Source organism: Mustela nivalis (genome assembly GCF_964662115.1).
Source record: "Mustela nivalis genome assembly, chromosome: 17".
Taxonomy (NCBI): domain Eukaryota; kingdom Metazoa; phylum Chordata; class Mammalia; order Carnivora; family Mustelidae; genus Mustela; species Mustela nivalis.
Window position 1 is genome coordinate 46,694,688 of NC_139036.1, and position 19,470 is coordinate 46,714,157.

General features: G+C 38.9%; 1 protein-coding gene across 10 annotated transcripts in view; it reads left to right on the forward strand.

Moving 5' to 3' along the window:
• The window catches only part of TLK2 (tousled like kinase 2), a 114,770-nt gene that overhangs the window by 2,451 nt on the left and 92,849 nt on the right, over nucleotides 1–19,470 (forward strand). The window contains exon 1 of one of the 10 annotated variants that reach the window (XM_082706564.1): nucleotides 1,508–1,552. The exons of the other annotated variants lie outside the window; for them this stretch is intronic. The gene's annotated coding sequence lies outside the window, so the exon portion shown is untranslated. Of the gene's footprint in view, nucleotides 1–1,507; nucleotides 1,553–19,470 lie in introns of those variants that run through there. 10 annotated transcript variants of the gene reach the window in all.

The following is a 19,470-nucleotide window of genomic DNA, read 5'->3' on the forward strand; positions in this document are numbered from 1 at the left end:
GGATAGATTTGCAGGGGAGATCAGCTCATGGTTCCAGTGAACTTTTCTTAGATCCTACCAGTCATTCCACTAACCTAACAGTGTTGAAGGGATTTTAAGTGAGGGTATATGCTTCTCTTTCCCCTCTATTATGGGAGAGGTTTCCCATGGGTCTTGTTGCAAGGATACTGATGGGGTTGTGTATCTGGATTTTGTGCCATATTTTGCCAAAACTCAGTCATTCAAAAAAAAAAAAAAAAAAGCTGTTAATGGAAAGAAACTGGCATAGATTCATTACAGGTTTTTGTTTTTGTTTTTGGATAGTTATATGCTAGAGTTTTGAAAAATCTGCTTCTGTTAAGTTTGTCAGTTCTCCCAATCTGCAGTTCAACAGACTCTTGGCTGCACCCGCTAGACTGCCTTCTCTTTCCTCCTATTTTTCCTTCTACTTGCTCATTTTTGTACTAGGAGCATAAAGTAAGATCAAGGCCCCATTAATGGGTGGTTAAATTAAGCAGCGTAATGGCTTCCTATGCGTCCTCATGTAGTTCACCCCTCTGCTTTCATAAGATGGTTTTAGTGCAATATATTTATGATTTTAATACAACATGTAACATATATTTGTTATGTTTTATTTAAAAGCTTCACCAGTCCGAGATTGTTGCATTATTTGGCCTTGAGACTTGGGAATTTTTGATCTTTGCCTTAATGCGATACATTTCTGTCTGTGCTTTGCAGCAAATCTTACTTCTTATGGGTGACCTAAATGTTAGTCTCAGGCTTTGGTGAGCAGCTTCTTAAAGGAGAAGGTGTTGGCAAGGTTTAGTTGGAAAAACTGGCTGCTTTGAGGGTCTCATAGTTTTAGTGAGCTGGAATAGCTTGGTAATTTTTTTATTCATTCAATAGCTATTGAGTGCCTGCTGTATACTAGGCATTGTGCAGGGTTTCAGGAACGATAGATAGCTCAGTGCCTCCAAGCCTCTGATGTGGTGAAAGTGAGAGGGAAATGATACTTTGGTGAGATTTGTATTAGAGCTGTGACAAGGTGCTGTGGGAACACAGGATTTGTTACACATTTTGTAGTTATTATTATTTTTAAAGATTTTATTCATCCATTTGATAGAGAGCGAGATCACAAGTAGGCAGAGAGGCAGGCAGAGAGAGGGGAAGCAGGTTCCCCGCTGAGCAGAGAGCCCGATGTGGGGCTCGATCCCAGCAACCTGAGATCATGACCCGAACCAAAGGCAGAGGCGTAACCCACTGAGCCACCCAGGCACCCCACATTTCGTAGTTCTTGGTTTCTTTGGCCACTTTTATTAAATAATTGACTTGTGGTACTTTGGAGTGGCTGTAGTGACTGTTGTTGTATATTAAAGAGACATGTATAAATGTGAGTTCTCTGATCTAGGAGAAGTAGCTTTAGCTGGAAGTGAGCAGTATATTTGAGTATAAAATTGATCTCTGATTCAGTTGATTATCTAATAATGACTTTTGATGTGTCTTTTAATTTGGGAATTCAGCAGAAAGTTCATATCCAAATCTGTCTGTTCAAGTGATCACCTATGGAATAAAAGTAAGTTTGTATTCAAATTGTATGTTGTTTAAATTCATTGGGTTTTGTCATTAGTATGCCTTTCTTTTCTTCAGTTTTTAAGGTCATGATAGCTATATGTAGGTATACTTTTGATGGAGTAGGGCATAAGTGATGGGGATAATGGACATTGTGAATCTTGCTGCCCAGGCCCACGTTAAAGTCATGTAATTAAGGTGTCAGGAAACTTAATCTGCCTGTTTAAAGGAAGTTTTTCCTCTTATAAAAGAAATTTATTTATATCCCACATGTTTTAATGCCCCTGATTGCATGTTATATCGATATTTTTAGTCATAGTAAGTATATTGATGACAGTAAATGTACAAGGACCAAGATTGATTTTTTTTTTTCCATAGCAAAGAATCTCCAGGGGGTGGGGGGAGCAAGTAAATTTTTCTGTAGCTTGAAGTTAAGAAGAAGAAAAAGAAATCTCCATTTTGTGAGACTTCCTTTGCCTATAAGACATGGTATCAGACCACTGATTTGAAATAGGACTGGGGAGGAGGAGGCCATACTACTGGGAGAAAAGGTGCTTTGAGAGAAACTCCTCCTAGTTTTGAATTCCTCATTATGGGTCATAATTTCCCAACGAGGATGTCATTGAATTAATAGTTTTCAGTTTCGCAAAGATCAAGAGAGCTTTCAGCCCTTGCTCTAAATGGGAGAACCGAGTGACTGTCCTGTGATAGTGCCATCTAGTGGGACTGCTGTAGCCCTCAGGGGCTGTCTCTTGAGTTTCTCCTAACTATTCAAACCATTTTCAGGACTTTTTGATGTCCATAGAAGGAAGAAAGTTAGTGCCACTGTGGATTCTTTCCTAATGGACAAGAGTGTTTTAAGTAGCTGTGGTGTTTGAACTTCTGGTTGCTAATAGATCTTCCGTCATGTCGCTTCAAGTTTTTTACACCTGCAAACTAGATCTGCATCACAAAACTCAGGTGAAAACAAAATGGTAAAGCCACCACATTTATCATTTATGTTGCAGTCGCTCTTCACTGATGTCTAGGATTTTAATCCACAAATTAAAATTTTTTGTTGCATATTGCATTTATATGCATTCAGTTTCTGTTAGCATTTTTAATTCATAATCGGTAAACCAAAAGATTTGTTTTGTGCCTTGGGGTGCACTGCATGGATTTTTTTTTTAAGAGATTGGTGTTTTCTGTCATTAGTGGGAGGAAATTAGCCTAATTAATATCTCCTGAGAAAATACAGCTGGCTTTCCTTCTCTATCTAGTGCCACTTTTTAGGAGGACATGTAACCATCTTCTTAGCATTTTTGAGGTGATGAGGTTAAATTGGGCTGTGAACCTACTTTTTCATTTCTTATTGACCTGGTATATGAGCTAGCCTACTTCTTTCTTTAAGATCTCCTCCCTTAAGTACTGGATAATCCATGTGTAGTTATGTGAAACTGTCTGCCTTGTATTCATGTGTTTTCAGTGAGGACCTATTGCAGTTTCTCTTCCCTACTCTGCTGTTTCTCTCGCTTTTTTAACATTTTATTTTATTTTTTTAAAAGATTTTATTTATTTATTTGACAGAGAGAGATTGCAAGTAGGCGGAGAGACAGGCAGAGAGAGGAGGAAGCAAGCTCCCCGCTGAGCAGAGAGCCCGACGCGGGCCTCAATCCCAGGACCCTGAGACCATGACCCGAGCTGAAGGCAGAGGCTCAACCCACTGAGCCACCCAGGCGCCCTAACATTTTATTTTTTAAATTAATCTCTCTAATCAACATGGGGCTCGAAGTCACTACCCCAGGATCAAGAGTCGCATGCTCCACTGACTGAGCCAGCCAGGAGCCCCATTTTGACAAAGTACAGGTCATCTCTGTGACTCCAGGGGCTGTGTAAAGTAGGTAGAATTCCACTATTGCATGGACTTTGTAGCTAGTTTAGTTTAGTGGATTTTGTTGTTGTTGTTTTTAAGATTTATTTGTTTGTTTAAAGAGCGTGTGAGAGTTGGGAATGGGTTGAGGGAGAGAATCTTCAAGCAGACTCCATGCTGTGCGTAGAAACTGATGTGGGTCTGGTTCTCAAGACCCTGAGATCATGACCTGAGCTGAAATCAAGAGTTGGACACTTACTGACAGCCATCCAGGCCCCTGTAGTTTGTTTGTTTAAGTTTGTTTGTTTATTTAAATCTCTACCCAATGTGGAGCTCAAACTCATGACCTTGAGATCAAGAGTCACATCTCTTCTATTGAGCCAGCCAGGCACCCCTGTAGCTAGTTCAGTTTTAATGCTAATATAGTAGCAAATACTTAAGTAGTACTTACTGTGTGCCAGGTATTGTTCCAAGTACAGTAAGAGCAATAAGAAGTGAATTTAAATCTTTTGTAACAGGGATGCTAGTCTTAATAAATTGTGTTGTCTTTTTGTAAGACATACCGATGCCCACTGGTTGAATTACAGACTTAGAAAGGGTTGCATTATGACAACTTGCACTTGCATTATAATTATATAATTTAATGTAAAATTTCCTAACCCTAAGAAATGTAACTGTAAAATATGAGAATTCTTAATTCTCTGAAAACTAAGTTAACTGCCTTGGAAAGACTGTAAGAGGTGAGCCAACAAGGAGATACCTTTAAATGTTTACATATATTTTTTTAATTTTGTAAGCTGGGAGAATTCTTCATTTAGATCCTTGACAAGCATCTTTTAAGTCTTGCTTCACTTTTAAAGAAATTGAAACTAGAAATTTGGACAATGCATTTTGGGTGTGGTTTGTGTGGGACTGGAGCTGTAGTCAGTGGAGTCAGTGGATCTATAACTCAGAAGGCCTGCATCCAAAGACTGGCAACAGAATATACATTTACAGGTTTGAAGTTCAAAGAAAATTAAGGTGTATTTTTTTAGATTCCCCATTGCATTCTGCTGTTTCGATTGTTATTAGTTTCATTTGTATTGAATAAAAAAGATTAGGTAGTATGTGATGGTATTGAAAAGAACAAAATGAGAAGCCATGAAAGTGGGACAGTCTCTTTTGGCACAATAAAAATCTTCACTTTATAGAGCCTGAAGTAAGACCAAATACTTCTAGTATCACATAGTAGATTTTTGATGTCTTAAAGAAAAATGATATATTTTTCTACCTTCTGCAAATTTGTGTTAAATGACCACTTTTTTTTTTTTTTTAAGATTTTATTTATTTATTTGACAGAGACAGATCACAAGCAGGCAGAGAGGCAGGCAGAGAGAGGACAAAGCAGGCTCCCTGCTGAGCAGAGAGCCCGATGCGGGGCTCGATCCCAGGACCCTGGGATCATGATCTGAGCCGAAGGCAGTGGCTTAACCCACTGAGCCACCCAGGCGCCCCCACTTTTTTTTTTTAAATAAAGATTTTCCCTATTTATTTTGAGAGAGAGTGTGCACACGTGAGCACAGAGCCCCAAATGGGGCTTAATCTCGTGACCTGAGCTGAAATCATGCATCATATGTTTAACCAACTGGCCACCCAGGCACCTCATGATCACTTTATTTAAAAATTTTATTTTTATTTTTTCTGATACGTGATCATTTTAAACGATCAAATTTGACTTCTGAAAAGATGTTTAACCAACTTACACTTTTTCTCCTGTCATTTAGTTAATTGGATCAATTATAAGATATTATTTATAGGGGCTTCTGGGTGGCTCAGTTAAGTCCCTGATTCTTAATTTCAGCTGAGGTCATGATCTCAGGGTCATGAGATTGAGCCCCACATTACGCTCTGCACTAGGTGTGGAGCCTGCTTAAGATTCTCCCTCTCAGGCACCTGGGTGGCTCAGTCAGCTAATAAGCATCTGCCTTCAGCTCAGGTCATGATCCCAGGGTCCTCTGCTAAGAGGGGAGTCTGCTTCTCTCTCTCCATCTACCCTTCTCCAACCACCCCCCCCCATGTTTGTGGGCCCTCCTCTCTCTTTAAAAAAAAACTTAAAAAAAAAAAGATTCTCCCTCTGCCCAACTCTTAAAAAAAAAGGTGTTAGTTATGGATATCTAGTGTTAGCTATTTTACATACCAATCCAGTAATTTAAAAAAATACACGTTTTGGTGTTTTATATTTAATTCATAGTTAGACAGTGCTCAATAAGCATAAATTCTAAGAGATAGTCTGCACTTAACACCATTGAATTTTAAGGCACTGTTAAATTTATTATTATGTTTGGCTTTATGTTGTCTTCACCCTTTCATTAACTTAGTATTTGTTTAATTTTCCTCTCATTTTCACATGTAGTCAAATATCAACTCATGTCTCTACTTTCTCTGAAATTTCTCAAGCAGTTGTCTGTCCTGACTGCTACTTTCTCAGTCCTTCCTCATTCATACTCCTATCCTATATATCTCTCTGTAAACTGTTCCCAGTTAGATTTCTAAAAATAGGGGTGCCTGGGTGGCTTAGTAGGTTAAGTTTCTAACTCTTGGTTTTGGCTCAGGTCATGGTCTCAGGGGTGGTGGGATTGAGCCTCCCCTGGACTCTGCACTCAGCTGGGAGTGTGCTTGAGGATTCTCTCCCTTTACCCCTCCCCCCACCCATTCATGCACTCTCTCTTAAAAAAAAAAAAAAAAATAGATTTTTAAAAGTACCAGCATTATTGTTTTACTCTCTTGGTTTAAAGGCTCCCGTTGCCCTGTTGGATAGAGCTAAAACTCCTACCCTAATTTTTCAACTTCATTGGTTGTCTTCTCTCCCTCTTCTGTGCTCTGTTCCCGTAAACCGTGACTGATCTCCTAACCTGTAATGTTAGCAGACAGGCTCATACTTTCTCCTTTACCTCTCCTCTTTTATTTGCCTGATGAACTTTCAGCTTTTTCTTCAAAGCATAATCTAGATATGTCATCTTTATAGCTTTTCTAGATACCTGCACTATTCTAGTTGCATTATTTTATTGGTACTTGATAACCTCCTTTTATTGTAACATACTATTTGTTTCCCTTATTAGTCTCCTTGGGAACATGTATGATATCTTTATCTCTGTTGAAGTGCTTAACACGTTGTGTACATTGAATAAGTTTTTGTTGAATGGAAAAGAGTATTGAGAAGATGAAAGTAGAGTTAGTTGTCATCCATGTCGGCATGATCTGTTCTGGCTGCTCTAGCTTATCCTTTTACTCCAGTCTAAAAATTTTTGTCCTTCAGTTAGAAGGTTTGGTTCATTTACATTTAATGCAATGACATATTTAGGCTTAAATCTTACTGGTGTCTCTTTATAAGTCTTTCTGAAGCTTTTTTTGTTTTTGTTTTATTTTTGTTTTTTGACAGAGAGATCACAAGTAGACAGAGAGGCAGGCAGAGAGAAAGGGGGAAGCAGGCTCCCCACCAAGCAGAGAGCCCAATGTGGGGCCCGATCCCAGGATCCTAAGATCATAACCTGAGCCGAAGGCAGAGGCTTAACCCACTGAGCCACCCAGGCACCCCTTTTTAAACCTTAAGCCTTTTTTACCTTCTTTTGAAATGATTTTTTTTTCATTTTTTGATTAGCTTTCTACTGTGAGAGGTAAAGAAATAAGCCCTTAATACTTTTTCTTTCTCTGCTTTCAGATTTTTGTCAGTTATCCTATTATTTATTTTTAACATTCCATTTTTCCATCTTCTGGTTTGAAAGTTTTACTCTTTTACTGGTTACCACAGAAATTACAATATGTTATCTGTTGTCAAAGATTAATGTTAATCAGCACCTTTGACCTATTCTTTTTTTTTTTTTTAAAGATTTTATTTCTTTATTTGACACAGAGAAAGATCACAAGTAGGCAGAGAGGCAGGCAGAGAGAAATGGAGGAAGCAGGCTCCCTGCTGCTTGGCTCCATCCCAGGACCCTGGGATCCCGACCTGAGCCGAAGGCAGAGGCTTTAACCCACTGAGCCACCCAGTCCTATTCTTTGTCAGTACAAGGGGCTTAAAGATTTAACTCCATTATTTCTCTTACAACTCACATGCTATTGCATATTTAATGACACACATATTTTTAGTTAATAAACTTTATTTTTTAGAACAGTTTTAGGTTCATAGAAAATTGAGCAGATAGTACCAAGTTCTCATATACTTCCTCCCTGCCTCTCTAGATTCTGCCCACTTTTTTTTTTTTCTTTTTTTTTTTTTAAGTAATCCATACCCACCGTGGGCTTGAACTCATAACCTGGAGATTGATTAAAAGTTAATGCTCTATGGCCTGAGCCAGACAGGCATCCCTACTTTTCCCCATTATTAAATTTTACATGAGTGTGGTAGATTTGTTACAACTGATGAACCAATATTGTTATGTTACTATTAACCAAAGTCTATAGTTTAACATTAGGGTTTATACTTTGTGTTGCACAATTCTGTGGGTTTTGATAAATTCAAGAAATGTCATGTACCCACTCTTTGTATGTATATTTTTAAGATTCACATTATTATTGACTCTGTTTATGTACTCTTATTTTAACCTAATTTACATAGGTAAACCTGTGTTTACCATTTTGTTCTTCATTCCTTTTTGTGTCTCTGACCTTTAATCTGGAACCCTTTTTCTTCTAAGATATTATAAATATATTCCTAACGTATGTCCTTTGAAATTCCTCTAGTGTGGTTCTACCAATGATCGTCTCCCCATTTCATCTGCTTTAAAATAGCTGGGTTTTTTGCTTTATTCTTTTCTTTAAGGTGGGGAGGGGCAGAGGGAGAGGGAGGAAGAGAGAGAGGGCACCATAAGCAAGCTCCACTCTGAGCGGGAAGTACAACCTGGGGCTCTACCTCACAACGCTGAGTTCATGACCTGAGTTGAAATCAAGAGTAGGACACTTAACCGACTGAGCCACCCAGGTGCCTCTTTGCTTTATTCTTTAATGGTATTTTTGTTAATTTGAAAATTTTGGGTTGGCTGTTAACTTTCTTTCAGTACACTGTTCACTGTTGTCTACTGGCTTCCATTATATCCTTTTTATTTTTAGTTCCATTGCCGTTCTGTTGAAGGTAATCTGTCTTTGCCCATTTTTGAGATTCTCTGTTTGTCTTTGAATTTTCTGTATTATAAAGTGGGAATGGGTGATATGTCTATGTTGGATTACTTTTTTGCCTTTATTACTTTTCTTTGCTTTATTTACATTTGAATATTATGGGGGGAACCTGATCATTCACTTAAAAAAATAGATTTTAGGGCGCCTGGGTGGCTCAGTGGGTTGAACCTCTGCCTTTGGCTCAGGTCATGATCTCAGGGTCCTGGGATCGAGCCAAGCATCGGGTTCTGTGCTCAGCAGGGAGCCTGCTTCCCCCCCCCCCCTCTCTGCCTGCTTCTCTGCCTACTTGTGATCTCTCTCTGTCAAATAAATAAATTAAATCTTTAAAAAAATAGATTTTAGTTTTTAGAGAGGTTTTAGGCTCAGGACAAAATTGGGAGGAATGTGCCTAGATTTCCAATAAACTCTTTGACCCACATATGCATCACCTCCCACAGTGTCAACATCTCCCACGAGAGTGGTACATTTGTCAGAATTGATGAATCTGTTGACACATCATTATCACTCAGAGTCCGTAGTTTACATTAGGATTCAGTCTTGGTGTGGTACATTCTATGGGTTTCGTCAAATAAGGATCTTACTCTATTAGAGTATCATATACAGTAGTTCTGTTGCCTTAGGAATCCTCTGCGCTCCAGCTGATTTTTTTTTTTTTTTAAAGATTTTATTTATTTATCAGAGGGGGGGTGGGGAGAGTGAGCACAGGCAGACGGAAATGGCAGGCAGAGGCAGAGGGAGAAGCAGGCTCCCCGCCGAGCAAGGAGCCCGATGTGGGACTCGATCCCAGGACGCTGGGATCATGACCTGAGCCGAAGGCAGCTGCTCAACCAACTGAGCCACCCAGGCGTCCCTGTGCACCAGCTGTTTATCCCTCCTTCCCCTAAGTCTTGCCAACTACTGATCTTTTTACTGTCACCACAGTTTTATGGTTTATGGAATGTCATATAGTCAGAATCACACAGTATGTAGCCTTGCAGACTGGCCTCTTTCACTTTGTAATATTTAAGTGTTCTCCATGGCTTTTCATAACTTGGTAGCCCATTTCTTTTTAGCACTGAATAATATTCCATTGTCCAGATGTACCACAGTTTATTATCCAGCCAGCTACTGAGGGATATCTTGGTTCTTTAAGTTTTAGCAGTTATGAAGAAAACCTCTGTAAACATCCATGTGTAGATTTTTGTGAATGGTTGAAGTTTACTTATTCTGTTGGGATTCTTAAATCTGTGGGTTGCTGATTTTATTCGGTTCTAGAATATTCTTAGCCATTGTCACCAGCCATTGCTTCTGCCTTATTCTGTCTTCTCCCTCTTGCACTCTGTTTAAACATACTAGACCTTCTTACTGTATTTTCTCTGCCTCCTACTCTGTTTTCTGGATTGCTGGTCTTTATTTCCCAAAGCTAATGCTGGGTAGTTTCTTCTGGCCTACCTTCCCCTTCTTTATTTTTTTTTTAATTTGTCTAATCTGCGTAAACCTATCCATTGAGTTTCCATGAAGGCTGGTTTGTTTCTGGGTCACTCTTGTCCTGTAAAGGTAGCTGGACTCCCTTCTTTTAAAATATGGGGTGGATTTCCTAGATTCCGTTCACTGGGAAGGGCCTGGGCTTTGACTTCATTCTCTTCCCATCCCTCTAGGCCTCCTACTAAAGTACAGCTCAGTTTTGCAGTTTTACTTTGTAATTAAATCAGCTAATGCCCTCAAATAGAAATTTTTTTTTTTTTTTTTTTTGAGTGCTGAGCTTACCTTTCTGAGTTTTGTCCTCTCATGGATTTTGGTACAGTAATTCCTCATTTCACTTTTTTATATGGTCAGTAAAACAAACCTGTTTAATGCTTATAAAGTGTGCATTGAAAATGCATGTGCTTATAAAGTGCCATAGCGGGTAAGAATCCATACCTAGATTTCTCCCTTGTGAGTTTACACCTCTCATCTGCTTCCTTACTTCCTGTATATGGTGTTGTCATTGTCATCCCTCCTGGCTATTAGTCACTTGTGCTATTTCTTATTCTCTGTTTACTTTTAGTTAAAAATAAAGACTGAATTGAAATATTCCCTAAAGCTCTTTTTAAGGAGGTAAGGAAAAGGGGAATTTATATTATTAGTGATTTTGTATTTCAGCCCTGAGTCTAGGGATGATTTGGCTTAGTCAGTCTTGTTCTTCTCTACCTTGCCTGGTTCTCAAATTGCAAGGTCCTTCTTGGTGGTAGGTTTCACTTGGCCTTCACTACTACTAGATACGGTAAGATTGGATAAGCGTAGAATCTGCTTCCTACTGCGTTAGCCATGTTAAATGCTTCTTGGGCTTTTCTCTTTGACTTTTTTTACAGTGCAATTGCCCAGTTTCCCTAACCTAGAAAGAAGCTTTACTTTTTCTAGTCCGAAATATTCCTTCCTTAGACTTTAGACGTACTAAAAATAAAAGCATTCCTGGGTGTTTGGTGACTTTGCCCTACCAGAGGGGTTCACCTTCCCATCTCTCTGTTCTCTTTGGTTCATTTAAGGGTAGTCTTTTGACTTAGTGTGGGGCCATAGAGTTTCTCTCATAGGGTTATTTGTCTTAGCGCCTGCCTGCTCCCCAGTCAGCTTTTTTGCCCTTAAGACTTTCATAAAAAATATTGTTTCATAATTTGGACTGTTCTCTTTTTTTAGTTTTTGGTTTGAGTATAGTTAATAGTGTTATATTAGTTTCAGGTGTATAATACAGCCATTCAACGATTCTCCACATTACTCAGTGCTCATCATGGTTAAGTGTACTTCTTTTTTTCTTTTTAAAGTAAACTCTGCCCCCAACGTAGGGCTCAGACTCCTGACCCCAAAGTCAAGAGTCCAGTGCTGTACCAACTGAGCGAGCCAGGTGGCTCATGATAAGTGTATTCTTCATGGTCTGTTCTTGCTTTCTACCCAAGGAACACTCCTCTGCAGATTAAAGCAGCCTAGAGGATCCGAGGTACCAGTGGGAGCTCTTCTCCCTTTGGTTTATGAGTTTTGCCTGTTTTCCAAGGTTCTTAGCCTTTTTGCTTTCCTAAATTTCTTGGTCATTAAAGTTTACTGTTTTTCTTATTGTGGTAAATGCACAGAGGATTTACCGTTCTCATTATTCTTGAACGTACAGTAAGCCAAGTATGTGCCCTTTGCTGTGCAGCGCCATTGCCATCTCTCTCAGGAACCTTTCATCTTGCAAAAATGAAACTGTACTTATTGAATATTAACTCTCCAGTTAGCCCTCCCTTCAGTCCCTGGCAACTACTGTTCTGTTTTCTGTTTCTATGAATTTGACTACTTTTTTTTCTTAAGATTTTATTTATTTATTTGCGATGGATATGGTAAGCATGAGGGGTGGCGGGCTGTGATGGGGGCAGGGGTAGATGGAGAGAGAGAAGCAGACTCCCCGCTGAGCAGAGAGCCTGACACTGGCTGGATCCCAGGACCCTGAAATCATGACCTGAGCCAAGGCAGACACTTAACCCACTGAGCCACCCAGGCGCCCCTAAATTTAACTACTTCAGAAATCTCATCTAAACAGATTCATATAGTATTTGTGTTTTTGTGATTGGCTTATTACACAATCACAAAAACATAATCAGCATCATATCCTCAGGGCTCATCCACATTGTAGCATATGTCAGAATTTCCTTTTTAAAGCTCAATAGTACTCCATTATATGTACCACATTTTATTTATCCATTTGTCTGTTTTTGGACACTTGGTTGCTTCTTCCTTTTGGCTGCTGTGAATACTTCTGCTGAGAACAAGGGTGCACAGATGTCTGAGTGCCTGCTTTCATTTCTTCTGGGTACATAGGCAGAAGTGGAATGGCCGGATCATATTAAACTTCATTATTTTGTCAGTAATGAGTTTGACCCCCTCAGTCCTTTTAATCAACAAAGAACAGCCAAAAATAGTGATTCTTTTTCTTTCAGTTCACATCCAGCAAAAGCCTTCAAAGTCTTAGCAATTTCATTAACATCTGTAGAAGAGCTAATAATAATACTCAAACTGCAGTTTGTGCAAATGGTACTATTAGTCTGGTAAGTGGAAAAACTAAGTCATGTCGTGTAATTTGGTGAGTTGTATAGGATAGCCTTTTATATTAACTAACTTTATTTTATTTAAAGATTTTATTTTATTTGTCAGCGAGATAGCACAAGCAGAGGGAGTGGCAGGCAGAGGGAGAGGGAGAGGGAGAAGCAGGCTCTCTGCTGAGCAGGGAGCCCGACGTGGGACTCGATCCCAGGACCCTGGGATCATGACCTGAGCCAAAGGCAAACACTTAACTGGCTGAGCCACCCAGGCATCGCTATTTTAACTATTTTAGAACAATAATAGCAAGCTGTCCAAATTTGGTGTCCTAGATTTTATTTTAACCAGTGTTGCTTTAAATATTAAGTCCTATGAAGACTGTTAATGTTGCCCCCGTAAAGATAACAAGATGTTGGTGTCTGTTCTAGTGGACACGACCCGTATGGCTGATAACTGCTTCTATGAAGAGTAAATATGTGACTTATCACCTAAACTGCTGCCAGAGTTGGTGTTAATTTAGTTCTGTTTTGCCTGACTTCAGAGGAATACTGCGGTTTAATTGTGGAATTAAAATGTAATTTGAAGGGCTGTTGATCTCGGGACATGGTGCCTCCAGTTCAGGATATCTTCTATTAATTAACTCTAATAGATTTAATGTTCAAATTTAGCAGAAGCTACTAGCATCAAACCAAAACTAACTTATCCAGTCTGCATTACATTACCAAGTGACCAGCTAGAACCAAGACACAAAATATTCCGTTAATATTATGGACTGTTTGACCTGCTTGTAGGCTAATCTGGATAAGATGAAGGAGAAGAGACATAATAGCTATATTGAAATTTTAATATTCAAATTTTTCAGGAATTGAGTTCAACCAATTTTTACTCAGTTTGTACTATGTCTAGGCGTTACTGAGGATTTAAAAAAAAAAAAAAGTCAGCAAGATGCACTGTATACTCTGGAGGCACTTACAATCAGGCAGACATGAACCCAGATGTGTAGGATGGATATAGAGATGCGAAAGTACTGTGAGCCTAGAAGAAGGGAGTGTAATTTGCTTAGGAGTCAGATTGTGTTGGGAGAAGATGAGACTTTTTCTATGTTGCTCAGAAAGATCACGTAAGATACACTGTAAACAAACGACTTAAGAAATGTTCTGATAAAATATTATTAGAGAATAAGTCACAGAATGATGATACAGAACTACTTGGTTTTGAAGTTAACAGAACTGCTTAGGGTCTAGGATAGAGGTTCTTTTTTGAAGAATTAATTACGATTAGGCGATATATTTAATTAATACAAAATTGAAAAGATTTCAGAAATACACCGTGAAACATCTCTTTGATCATGTCCATCTTGTCTCCCTCCCTGAAGACAGCTATTACTAGCAGTTTCTTTTATTTAATATGATATATGTGATACAAATCATATATATTTGATGTATATGTGTGTGTGTATACGCACACAAATGCTTTGCTATATTAGCCCCCTCCATTTTTAAAAAACACAGTGACAAGTGTATTATATATAGTATTGTATGTTTTGCTTTTTGTGCTTAAAATCTTAGAAATTGTCTTACAGTAAGATATAGAGAGCTTCCTTGTCCTTTTTTCCTAAGGCTGCTTAATATTCCGTTGTGCTGCTGAACCATAATTTAACCAGTTTCCTGTTGATGGACACCTAAATGGAAAACAGGATTTTGTTGATAGAGCAGTGATGTAGTGAATAACCTTATGCATAATGACATTTGAACATGTTCATATGTGTTTACAGGATAACGTCCCTAGAAGTGGAATTGCTGGGTCAGAGGATATGAGCATTTGTAATTTTGGTAGTTATAAGCACATTACTCTCCACAGAGAAGAGGAATATATTTTTGTATCTATCCATCAGTCATCAATCCATGTATCAGTGAATGAAAACGTTGGTTTCTTAATGGTTAGTTATGATAAGGGAGTCCATGGACAGGTGTTAGGGTTCTTGATTCTCATAAAATGGTAGGTAAAATTTGTATATACTTATGGATGTATCATAGGTAAAATTTATGTGTATTTATGGGTGTATCTTTTTTGGGAGGTAGGAGTTTCCTGTGGTTTTCATACATACTTAAAAAGTTTTGTGACTCATGATAGGGTTAGAAAATACTATCTAGTAGTTAGTTACCTCCAATTAGAACACATAATTTGTCTTTTACAGAAAGTGTTTGAGCATGTGAGTAGTTATTAAGAGATGTTGTATGGGGAGGTTACTGTGCAGGAGACTTGCCTCTAATTCCCAACCTTTTATTATTCTTCTTCGCTTTACCCCCAGGGAGACCTTGTTTTAAAAGGTATTTTTTTCCTTTTAAATTGAATTTATTAAGCAATACTTTGTTTCCTTAATTTTATTAATCAGTACTTTTGAAAAGTAAGAGTTTTACTGTAAGGATTTTAAGTTCATCTGTATGGAGTTGATAAAATTTTAGCTAATGTCGAGTCAATTTGACATTTCATTTATTTAATAGAGAGTATTTAGTAATGATTTTATTATTTAACAGAGTGCACATGAGCATGAGGGGAGGGAGATGTGGACTCCCCCCGCCACCCCTAGTAGAGCCCCCCCCCCCCAATGCCGGTTGGTCCCAGGACCCTGAAATCATGACTTGAGCTGATGTCAGATGCTCAACTGATTGAGCCACCCAGGCGTCCCTCAGTTGGGCATTTTATTCTTTTATTTATTATTTTTTTATTTAATTAAATTTATTTATGAGAGAGGGAGAGACAGCGAGCATAAGTAGGGAGAGGGAGAGGGAGAAGCAGGCTCCCCGCTAAGCAGTGAGCCCAACAAGGGACTCGATCCCAGAACCCTGGGATCATGACCTGAGCCGAAGGCAAACGCTTAACCAGCTGAGCCACCCAGGTGCCCCAGTTTGGCATTTTAAATAAACTGTAGGTAGACAGTTTAGAGACCCTATTGTTTAAGACTTACTGGGGAATCTAAGAAACAGTCCTCTACCAGCTAACTTCCAAGGCTCTTTTGAGTTCTGTGTGTATATGTGTCAATAATATATATTGTGTGGTTTATTTTTATTTTTAAAGATTTTATTTATTTATCTGACAGAGAAGGCACAAGAAGAGGGAGAGGGAGTGTGAGAAACAGGCTTCTTGTTCAGGGAGCCCAGTGCAGGGCTCCATTTCAGGGTTCTAGGATCATAACCTGAGCAGAAGGCAGACACTTAACCAACTGAGCCACCCAGGCGCACCTGTTCTGTGGCTTAGATGAGGACCCATATTAATTTCTGCTAAAGGACTATTACATATAAACTTTCAGCCATAACAGATTCTGTAGTGCTTTCATGGGTTGGGATAATGGAATTAATTGGTATTTACATAGTATTGCAAGTCATAATTCTGTACATCCTAGAGAGAAAACAGCAGCTCCATATAATGAATTAGAAAGTTAAGAGATTTATGGGGCGCCTGGGTGGCTCAGTGGGTTAAGCCGCTGTCTTCGGCTCAGGTCATGATCTCAGGGTCCTGGGATCGAGTCCCACATCGGGCTCTCTGCTCAGCAGGGAGCCTGCTTCCCGCTCTCGCTCTCTCTCTCTGCCAGTCTCTCTACCTACCTGTGATCTCTCTCTGTCAAATAAATAAATAAAATCTTTAAAAAAAAAAAAAAGAAAGTTAAGAGATTTTATTTATTTTTAAGTAGGTTCCATGCCCAATGTAGAATTTATTTATGTATTTACTTTAATGTGGGCTCCATACCCAATAAGTAGGGCTAGAACTCATGACCCTGAGATCAAGAGTTGGATGCTTTACGAAGTGAGCCACCCATGTGCCCTGAGATTGAATTTATTTAGAGATAGTTGATGGTGTTGTATAAAACTCTCTTTCTTAATACTGTATTGTTATTTGGTGGCTTATTTTGAAAGAGGATTTTTCTTGAGATGATTTGGAGTATTTTATGTGGGGAAAAATGAGGTAAACATGTATTTCGTGCTGGATACTGGAGCAAAAATAAAAGAACTTAGATGTTAATAGAACTCAGGAAAATTTTTAAAAATTGTGACATGTTCTGAAACAGAACTGGTGGAGCATTTGTTATACGGAATTATTTGTGGTAAATAACTCATTTTTATTTTTTAAAAAGATTAATTTAATTGGGAGAGAGCGGGGTAGGAGTGGGGGTGGGGAGCGGAGGAAGGGGAACAAGCAGACTCTGTGCTGAGAACGGATCTGGAGCAGCTCTGGGGGCTTGAGCCGGTGACCCTGAGATCCTGGCCTGAGCTGAAACCAGAGTCAAGTGCTCAACCCACTGAACCACTCAGATGTGTGGTAGATAACTTATTTTAACTAGTTCTCCAAAGTTTTACTTATTTCTGAAACAGAAGCTTAGGAGAAAATTCCTATTATGGTATATATTTGTAGAACTTTTTTTTATTTATTTAAGTAATCTCTGCACCCAGCATAGGGCTCAGACTCACAACCCCAAGATCAAGAGTCACACACTTTTCCAACTGAGCCAGCCAAGTGCTCCCTAGAACTTTTTATAGTGACATTTGCTGTAATGGGATTCTGCTTTTACTACCAAACCTTCGATTGCAGTGAGTTAGTTCCTTTTTTCCCTCCTCCTTCCTGCCTGCCTTCCTTTCTTTTTCTTTAACTTTTTATTTATTTGAGAGAGTGAGTGAGTGAATAAGAGAGAGCATGCGTTGAGGGAGAGGGAGAAGCTGACTCCCCTGCTGAGCAGGGAGCCCAACATGCGGCTGGATCCCAGGACCTTGAGATCATGACCAGAGCCTAAGGTAGATGTTTAGCCATCTGCCACCTACGTTCTCCTACACATGCTCCTTCAGTAATTTCTAAGATCTGGTCTATATGTTACTGATTTCAGATAGTCTTTCCGGTTATTTGAAGGTAGACTGTGATAAGTTAAATACCCCTAAAAAAAATAATGCAACAAAGAAGTAATAACTTATAATCCCTCAGTGGAGATAAAATTCAATATTTAAAGAAAAATACACATCAGTGTTAAGGAAGGTAGAAAGAGAAAAGAAATAAGATGTGACAAATAAGGAAAAAATGAGCAATATGGCAGATTTATATCCAAATATATTGATATTAAATAAACTGTTAATGGTCTAGCACTCCATTTAGAAGGGAGTGTCAGGTTAGGTCAGTGTTATATGACCCATCTGTATGCTGTCTACAAGAAACTCACTTTATTTTTAACCTCTTTGTAATCGAAAGGATGGAAAAAGTTACTATATAAACACTGAGAAGGCTGGAGGGACTATGTGTTAGATAAAGGAGATTTCAGAACAAGGGAAATATTATAAGGGATAATTAGGTATATTTTAATTATGAGAAAAGGATCAGTTCATTGGGAAGACCCAGCAGTCCTGAACGTGTGTGCATCCAGTGATAGAGCAAAGGAAAAACTGATAGCTGAATGGAGCAATAGGCCAATCCATAATTGTGGTTGGAAATTGCAGTGGTCCCTTTCAGTAACTGATTGAACAAGCAGGCAGACCAATCAGCAAGGATATAAAAGAACTGGACACCACTATCAGTGGACTGTACCTAATTGACATTTATAGACTACTATGCCCACATTCTTTTCAACTGCACAAGTAACATTTAACAAAGTGGACTATATGCTGGACTATAAAATGTGTTTCAACAAATTTTATTTCATTTTACTTTAAGATTTTATTTATTTATTTGACAGACAGAGATCACGAGTAGGCAGAGAAGGCAGGCAGAGAGAGGCGGGGAGGAGGGCTCCTCACTGAGCAGAGAGCCCCATGGGGGCTCGATCCCAGGACCCTGAGATCATGACCTGAGCCGAAGACAGAGGCTTAACCCACTGAGTCATTCAGGCATCCCCCTTATTTTTGCTTGTTTGTTTCAACAAATTTTAAAGAATTTAACTTATAAGGAGTACTTTACAACAGAATTAAATAATAAATCAAAAAGAAAAAGATATCTGGAAAATTGCTGAATATTTGAAAGTTAAATAACATACTTCTAAATAAATGCAGATCAAAGAAGAATTCATAAGGGGGGGGAGAATTCACAAGGGAAATTAGAAAATGTTTTGAACTAAATGAAAATGAAAACAAATTTGAAAAACAAATTTTGATATTCAAAATTTGTGGGGTACAGCTAAAGCAGTGTTTTAGAGGGAAACTTAAAGCTTCAAAAGAAAGTTCTGGGGCATCTGCATGGCTCAGTTGGTTAAGCATCTTACTTTGGCTCAGGTCATGATCACAGGGTCCTGGGATTGAGGCCCACATTGGGCTCCCCGCTCAGCGAGGAGTCTGCTTCTCCCTCTGCCTGCCATCTCCCTACCCCTTCTCATGTGCGGCTCCTCTCTCTGTGTCAAATAAATAAAATCTTTAAAAAAAAGTCTAAAATCTATGACCCACGATTCTGCCTTTAGAAACTAGAAAAAGAGCAAACTAAGTAGAAGGAAAGAAAAAGCTGAAATGAAAGAGAAAGCAAATCTGAATAACCCTCTATTTATTTTTAAAGATTGGATTTGTAATTAAAAACCTTTCCACAGGGGTGCCTGGGTGGCTCAGTCGTTGAGCATCTGCCTTCAGCTCAGGTTATGATGCTGGTGTCCTGAGATCGAGCCCCACATCGGGCTCCAGCCCCACATCAGGCTCCCTGCTCAGCAGAATGCTTGCTTCTCCCTCTCCTACTTCAGCTGCTTGTGTTCCCTCTCTTACTGTCTCTCTCTCTCTCTCAAATAAATAGATAAAATGTTTAAACAAACAAACAAAACCTTTCCACAAATTAAAGTCCAGACTCGCATGGCTTTATTAGTAAATTCTGTCAAACTTTTTTTTTTTTTTTAAGATTTTATTTTTATTTATTCGACAGAGAGAGATCACAAGTAGGCAGAGAGG